This window comes from Lissotriton helveticus, chromosome 9 (assembly GCF_964261635.1).
Source record: "Lissotriton helveticus chromosome 9, aLisHel1.1, whole genome shotgun sequence".
In the NCBI taxonomy this organism is placed as follows: domain Eukaryota; kingdom Metazoa; phylum Chordata; class Amphibia; order Caudata; family Salamandridae; genus Lissotriton; species Lissotriton helveticus.
The window spans coordinates 530222577-530230560 of NC_136070.1; the positions used below are offsets into that span (position 1 = coordinate 530222577).

At 46.4% G+C, this 7984-nt stretch overlaps 1 protein-coding gene across 1 annotated transcript in view; it reads right to left on the bottom strand.

Moving 5' to 3' along the window:
- Window positions 1-2741, bottom strand: part of LOC144782820 (cytochrome P450 2F2-like) — a 280070-nt gene extending 277329 nt beyond the window's left edge. The window contains exon 1 of the mRNA XM_078662098.1: window positions 2544-2741. The gene's annotated coding sequence lies outside the window, so the exon portion shown is untranslated. The remainder of the gene's footprint in view (window positions 1-2543) is intronic.
- Between the last annotated feature and the right edge of the window lie 5243 nt (window positions 2742-7984).

Here is a 7984-nt window from a genome sequence, read left to right on the forward strand (position 1 = left end):
TAAGGCTTGGGGATGTTTAAGGGAGGCGAGTTACTACCTCCTACATCCATCAGTTGGTCGACATGTTTCAGCCAGTGCCTTAAACTAAATCTGGCTTTCCTCAGGACCAGGATTAAAGTGCCATAATTTCCTAGGATTTAGGGTCAAAGGCCATCGGAGGTCCACTTCCTGTGATGCTGAGTTGTGGGGTCACTTTCGCTACCTTCATGAATACAGTTGTAAATTAAATATGTAAAGCACAAGTTGATGACACTTAGACCCTGGTTTTTTTTTTTTTTGATGCAGGAACACCGTACGGCTAAACTCCCTCATTATGAAAGTCACCCCAGCTCCAAAAAACAGTTGTTATAGAAATTCTCCCCAGAACGAGGAATACCACATAAATCCAGAGATACCGAACCATTTTCCATGAGTTTTTCTTGATTTCAGGAATTTTGTTTGCCTGCTCTGAGGCTGAAAATGTCAGCAGGTGGGCTTGTGTGTGTGTGTGTGGGGGGGGGGTTATAATGTAGAGGCAGGGATCAGGGCAGGCGTGTACCTGCCTGTTCAGGAAGAGCTCTGTCTGCTCTCTTCATGCTGCTGCAGTGATTGGCAGGGGCAGGGATGTGTGTTTGCTGCAGACCTTTCCCCTACAACTTCTAACAGGGTCCTGTGTCTCTGAGCCTGAATTATTAGGTCAGAACTTTACAGACACAATAATTAAACGTGTGGAGACACTCATAATTGTGGGGGGAAGAATTCCACCCGAGTTATCCATCCATTTATAATTCCAAAATTCGCTATCAGAGCCTCAGCGACCGGATTGTGAATCAAACAAGCCTGAAGGTGAGATTTGCTGAAGATGCCCATTCATCCTTCTCACCATGAATGTGAGAAAGAAAAATAAGTTAACGGGCCCCTTTACATTTACTTTGCACTTTCTAAAACAATTACCGAAATTCTCTTTTGTACCATTTTGAATTCTGTGCCGAGGGAAATTAAGCAAATGTCGGGGCATATGTATAAGGAAGTGACGGAGCGCGGTGTTAGCCTACTTGGTTTAACACTGCATTCTGTCCACTGGCGTAGCAAGGGGGGTGGTCCGCCCTGAGCAGCATGAGTATTCGGGGCGCTCTTACCTGCCGTTCTCCTGCTCTTACCTGGCGTATTGGGGTGGAATCTCTCCACCACCACCGCTCTTCAATGTGAGGGGGTGGTGGCCGTAGGGCTAGCTACGCCACTGACTCCATCACTTCTGAAAAGCAGGGCTGCACTATATTTCAACAATCCCGTGAGCCTTACGTTTCATCCTGCACTGGAGCTAAATTTAGCTGCCTGGCACCAACACTGGCACTCTTGCGCCATTGTTTATGTGCAGCAAGGTGTCCTTACCTTCACATAAACAATCAGTAATGGTGTTTTGTAACTTATATGTGTGCTGCAGAATGCGCACATATAGAAGTTGCAATATGTCATTTTTTATGATTGTTTATGTGGAGGTAGGGACACCGTCCTGCACATAAACAATCAATGGTGTTTTGCTGTTTCTGTGGGTGCTGCACAACGCAGCATACAGGGAAACAGCAAAAACCAGGCTAGGACCAGGGTTTCCCTTGTCCTAATTTTGGGGTTGCCCCATATTTACGCCACCCTTGTAAATATGGGGCAGGGTCAATATCAATGGGTGTTGCGGCCACCACAACACTTGTTGATTTATGTACAATGCAGCGTTAAGCCACATTATAACGCTGCCTTGTGAATAAGGTGAAACCCCTATCGCCACAACAACATCAAACAAAGTGATGTTATGGTGGCTAGAGGGACTTGCAAATATGACCCACCGTGTTTGTGCCATTCCTTATTGCAGACGCGGTGAAATAGTTCCATAGATCACGTACTCCGTAGGTGCAGCACTGCGAACATTATACAATAAGGCCCCAGTAATTTTAATGGTTGCGTAATATCATGAAAACGATGACAAATACAATAACGTGTGCTTCTAAAAACACACAATTAAAACATCTCAGAATGCTTAGTACAAATTGTAGAGCTTTAGTAACAAAATAACACATTACGATTTGTGGCTACTTTTTTACCCATTTTCTTACCCGAGGCAGGGGTTACTTTTGCAAGGGGCAATCAAATATTTAATAGTCACCGCCTAACACCTTACCAGATTTCGGAATTAAAGTGTGGAAAAGTAACTAAAAGTAGCCCATATTAATTAGGTTGCATAGAGGTTATAAAGTTACCTATATCGTTTTAGGTAGAAGTAATCCCCCAAAGTGGATGCTTAGAATTCATTCTTTCCCCTTCCATTTAGCAAACAAATTTCAGACACGACCAGAGTACTGAACACACAAGACCTGTAGCTCAAATCACAACCAGTAACTACACGTCGGAATATATAGACTATATATAGTTATAATACACATAAAATATATAGTTTTGACAATTTCTTTGCATGTCTTACATATGAATAGGGAAGGTGATTGGCAACATGTACATTAAATCAAATCGAACAGCAAACATTACAATCCAGATAAGAGATTCAACCTCCTTACCTTGTGCCCTGGTGGACAACTCAACCCAACCCTGTCGTTCGCCAGTCTGTGGAGAGGCTTTTGAAACAACTTTGTTAAATACACAATCAACAATTTGTGTCGGTTGTAATACGAGAGCCCAGGAGCAGAATGGAATGAAATCCGCTTCTGAGGGGGGCGGTGCCAGAGAGTACAGTTTACCTGAAACCAGAAAAACCATTAAGCTATTAGCAGCGAGTTTGAACAAGGTATGTTTTGGAATGCACTGGCATCTGGCAAATGAAATGTCAACAGCATTATATTTCGTGCCTGCAGGGAAGAAGCTTGGTCACTAAGACTGAAGGGGGGAAGGAAAGGGGGTTCTTCAGATTTTTCGACAATCACTCGGTCATATCATGCTAATAAATCATTATTTGAACAGCAGAGTATAAAGGGACCTCAAGGGCTAGTGGAAAGGGAAATGAGTGCAGATTGTGTCTGGGTACTTAAACACAGTATTTTGTAAAATGACCATGTTTAAAGACCTTCAAAACAGAGACGAGTGTGCATGTGTGTGAGTTTTTATCTGAGTAACTATTTAAAAATCCCGGGTGAAATCCGACATCACCTTACCATACCCGACTAAAAGCTCCTTTGCCAATTTATTTATTTAAAAAAAAATACATTTATGTGGAAGGAGTAACACCCCAAACAACGCACCCTCTACCCCCCCCCCCCCCCTCCCAAGGTACGCCCCTGCGTCTGCACCAGGTCCAGCACTTCTGGGAAAACCTTCACGATTACCCGTTATTTATTAGCCCAGATGCCAAGGCTCAAGGCCGGCTGTACACGTGTTGCTGCCATAGGTGACGATTCCGAAGTGCACCCTATCCCACCAGCCCCCTTTTCAGGGCATACAAACACTGCCAAGCACATACCCATAGTTTACGGGTACATCTGAACAATATTTAATTTATATCACCCTGTACCCTTAACCAGGCACATGTGTATTAATACACTTGGCAGGCAACATGAGACTTTTCAGAAGGTTACAAAGGAACACATCTCTGCAGCCACAAACGAAGTTTTGGTTTACGAAGCTTCTTTGCACTCTCGATAATTATGACATTTATATTGAACAGTAACCTGCGCACTCTGCCCCACTCCCGCAGTGAAATACACATAACATTTCTTACTTCCCTTCCCGCCAAGAAAGCCACTACACCCTTCTTCGTGGTGGTCATTTGTTGGCCGCAGTTTATTAAGGGTTACAAGGAAACAGGTATTACTTGCATTTGCATGTTATGTCATATACATTTCCTTGCCAATGTCTCTTACCCCTTTTGGGGCGGTTTTTCTGTAGGTTGGATTTCCTTGCGCTTCCTCAGCGCGGGAAGGGGATATTCGTTGTCCCAGAGTTAGGCTGCCTCGCTACCTTTCGGACCTTGTTGTGCCCTGCCATCCGGCGGGGGCTGGGCTGCGAGCGCCGTCTCTGCATATTCCCCCTTCCCTTCGTCGCATGTCGCCCAGCCGTGAGGCATCCCAGAGCCGCTGTCCTTAGGCCATCTCACCCAGCCGTGCGGCATCTGAAGGTGAGTGGACCTATTCTGGCGCACCGCTCTCCGGTGTGCCTCCGTACCAACCGTTCTCCGCGTAGCCCTTCGCGAAGCTCTTTTCCCTCTTTCAGCCCTGCGACAATGCTGATCCCTTGGTGTGGGTGGGTGGGACAAAAGTTCCTTCGCGCCGTGCTGCTCCCCCCGCTCCTGTGCATAGGAGTATTACTGGGGGGAGCGCGCTTATATGCCCCCCATCCGGTATGTCTCCACCTGGGGAAACCCCCCCATTGGGGGGTTTGAATATCGCCTGCCCCCCCCATTGGTTGGCGCGCGGCGGCGGAAGCAAGGCGCCAGGGGGGGGGGGGCGGGGGGGGCAGCCCGGCCCTTCCGGGGTCCCCTGCTTGCCCGGAGACCCCGTTTTCCCGCCTTTTTCCTTTTTGTTCCCGGGCCGTCTTCCCCCTTTGTTGCCCCTTCGGGGGCTCGCCGCATGGTTATGGCGACGGCTCCCTAGCCCCTACGGGGGTCCGCCTCTGCAGAAGCAGTCAACAAATAGATCAAGATAACCCCTGACGGAGGGCCGAAGTGGGCCCGAAATGCATTGGGTATTGAAATTAACACAATGAGGAATACTTATGTAAAGCGCCATGCTGTGGAGTAAAGCTAGTATCAGCATCTCCCCAGCATTAAGGATCGTGCATACATAAATGTCCACCGTGTGACTGGATAAAAAGATGACTATTATACAAATTATGAGAAAAGGTGAATAAAAACTTCTTTGATGAAAAATGGAACACATTTTGCATTATTATGCACAAACGACGGCTGTGCGTCCGATGTGGGGTGCAATGTCGCCCCACTTTTTTTCAGTTTAGATTTATATTGAAAACACATCAAATACATGCTAGAGATAAACATTAACACCTCGGACATGGTCTAGGACATTTTGGATCATGTTATATTTTTATTCAAGCTTAGAGCAGTCACATGACAGTGATAGCAGCCAATAAAATGCAGCCTGCTGTAGCTGACTGTACCAGCCATTAAATACCAACTGCATGAATGCATAACAGAGGAGGAGGGCGTTAATGGCTGGTATGGGCCACTAATGTGAATGTCCTAATTTAAAACAGCCTCCTGGGAGACGCAGGGAGTTTAAGCCTGCTCTGACGTTTCTGAACTTTTCACATTCAGCCTTCTCATTCATGTCTGCCAGGCTGCTTCTCTTCGTTTGGCAGGACTGAAAGAGACTCTGGAACTGAGGTGAATTCCTAGGCCCTCCTGTGGTGGTTCCAGGGACACTGGGAATCACAGTAGAGGGGGGCGGGGCTAGGCTCACTCAGTGCCCTCCTTGACCTTAACCTCTGCCTCTTTATCAGTTCCCTACGTCATCCACATGTCCTGGGGAGATGGCTGGCACAGGGAAAGTCAAATCCTGTATATTAGGGGCAGCAGTGGGCCTACTTACAGACTGCTACTGTTTCACTGTTTTCAATGTAGCTGTTATCACTCCAATGTTCTGTTTAAGGATGGGCAATAACTGCTGTTAATCATCAGTGTATAAACTCCAAGAAAGTCGCCTAAAAGCTATGAGGGTAATACCACTCCCTCAAAAATATTAGGAATACTGTAACAGCAGGAGCCAATTCTTACCTGAAGGGACAGGGAAAAATAGCTTCAATCCCCGTCAGAGGTCACTAGATCTCTTCAGTGGCAGTCCCTTTCCTTGCAGCTGGCCGGAGTCCCTTTGAGTTTGCTGTGAGAACTTTAGTCAGAAAACAAACGTCATCTTACAAACCTTTTTTGGCTTCCGATCTTATCAAGGGTAAAGGGAGGAGCCACGCCACCAGCGTGTAAACATTTTCTTGCTAAAAGGCTGGGAGAGTTCCATGGGAGAATGGTGCCATCATTTTCCTATCTGCATAACCTCCTGCCCCGCAGCACTCCCAGGGAACACAGCACACCGGAGGGATGTTGGGAGCTGGGCTATCGGAATGCTCCCGATAGCGACAGCCCATAAAAGCGAATATTCGAATTGGCTGCTTAGCTTCCAGCGCTCAATTCAGGGAATACATTGTTTACCTCTTCAGGATTTGCAGGCACTTGGAGGGTAATATTTCAGGATGTGGTCTCGAGCCTGCAGGACCTTGCTTAGGTGGGAGAACCACGGGGCATATTATCAAGACAGGCGATACAATTATCGCCGTTTTAGCGGCAGAAAAGTCCTGCTAAAACGGCGATAATGGGCTTGATAAAATGCTCTATGGAATTCCAATTGAAGCCCATCTTAAATGTGAAGGACATCTAACATGGGCTTCAATTGGAATTCCATAGAGCATATTATCAAGCTCATTGTCGCCATTTTAGCTGCAGTTTTCTGCCGCTAAAACGGCGATAATGTTATCGCCTGTCTTGATAATATGCCCCCTCACCCTTTTAACCCCTCCCCTGCTGATGACGGAACCGCTCCGTCTTCAGCCGCGGTCGCGCTGTGCTGATGACGGAGCGGTATCCGTCATGGCCCGCTCGGCACGCCTGTGCGGCGCGGATTCCGCGCCTGCGCTGAGCGTTCTATTGAGCGGGGCGGGCCATGACGGAACCGCTCCGTCATAAGCACAGCGCAACAGACGCTGGTGACGGAGCGGTTCCGTCACCAGCATGCGCCCGCCGCTCTTCCGCCCCGCCCCTTAGCACTGCGGCGGAATAGCCGCCGCAGTGAAGGGGTTAACCTCCAAAATGATGTTGTTTTGCACCCCAGCCACTTAAAAAGTCTTCCACTTTAATTCACTTTAATTGATGAATGTAATTTCCATTATATTTTTTCAATCTCTTCCTTTTATAAGTTTCCAAATGCTGGCACGTTTGTGCTTCCTGTACTTCTCATGTAATGATTAATGAATGCTAATTATGCTTTACCACCACCAGTCAAAAAACAGTCTACTCACAAACAATATGTAAAAGCAGCTAACTACTACACATGCATGTAATCATGCTTGAAGCAATCTGTTTAAAGGACATTATAAGTGATAATGTGCTAAATAATTATTGTGGGTATTTGATAATCGGTTTTGTAATTCCCTGAGGCCCGAATATATATTGATTCCAGCACTATGTTGACAAATGGTGGCAAACCATTAAATACGCATTAATACTAACTACTCTTTTAGTACCTTGTAATTCGTCTTTACTGTTTTGAGTTTTTGGTTTGTGCTAATTTGCCATTAAGATGAACATCAATATTCGGAAGTCCGAGACACGTGTTGGCAGGCAGTGGCTCTGTATCGTAACATGCAGCAGTCTCTGTGATACAGCTAGTGAGAAACCCATTGAGTCCCCATAGAACCCCACTGACCTAACCTGTACCTTCCCCTGCCATACTACTAGGCAGAAACCAGTGCTTAATTTGAGCCAGTGGTTTCCGGGGCTCACTTAATTGTCAACAGCACACCTATGACAGTCTGCCACTTGGTGGCGCTGTTCATCTAATTTAGAGATGAGCAGAACAGCGGCTGTTTATTTATACAATGTATATTAAAAATGAATAATACCTGTCTCCCCAGTTATTCCTTTAACTATCGGGACCCTAAATAATCTGAACTGTCGCACTTGCAGGCGAGAGAGTTGTTTTGGTACCGTCATGGGCAGTGATTACAGGGGCAATGGATGGTGCAAGTTGCAAAGGCCTCCTGGCAAGGGCCCTGGCACTTATTATTTAGCAAATTAAGCACTGGCAGAAGCCCCACCAACTTCTCACTTCACATCTCTTTAATGATCGTCACTATCCACTGCCACCCACTACTGAGACCCTCACAGCCTGACCTGGTGCATGCGCAGGACGTCAAGCACTGAATCCTCAACTGAATCCTCAAATGAGCATGCCTGTGACATTGAGGAATAAAAAAAGATATATATAACATTTTAAAGTATTCA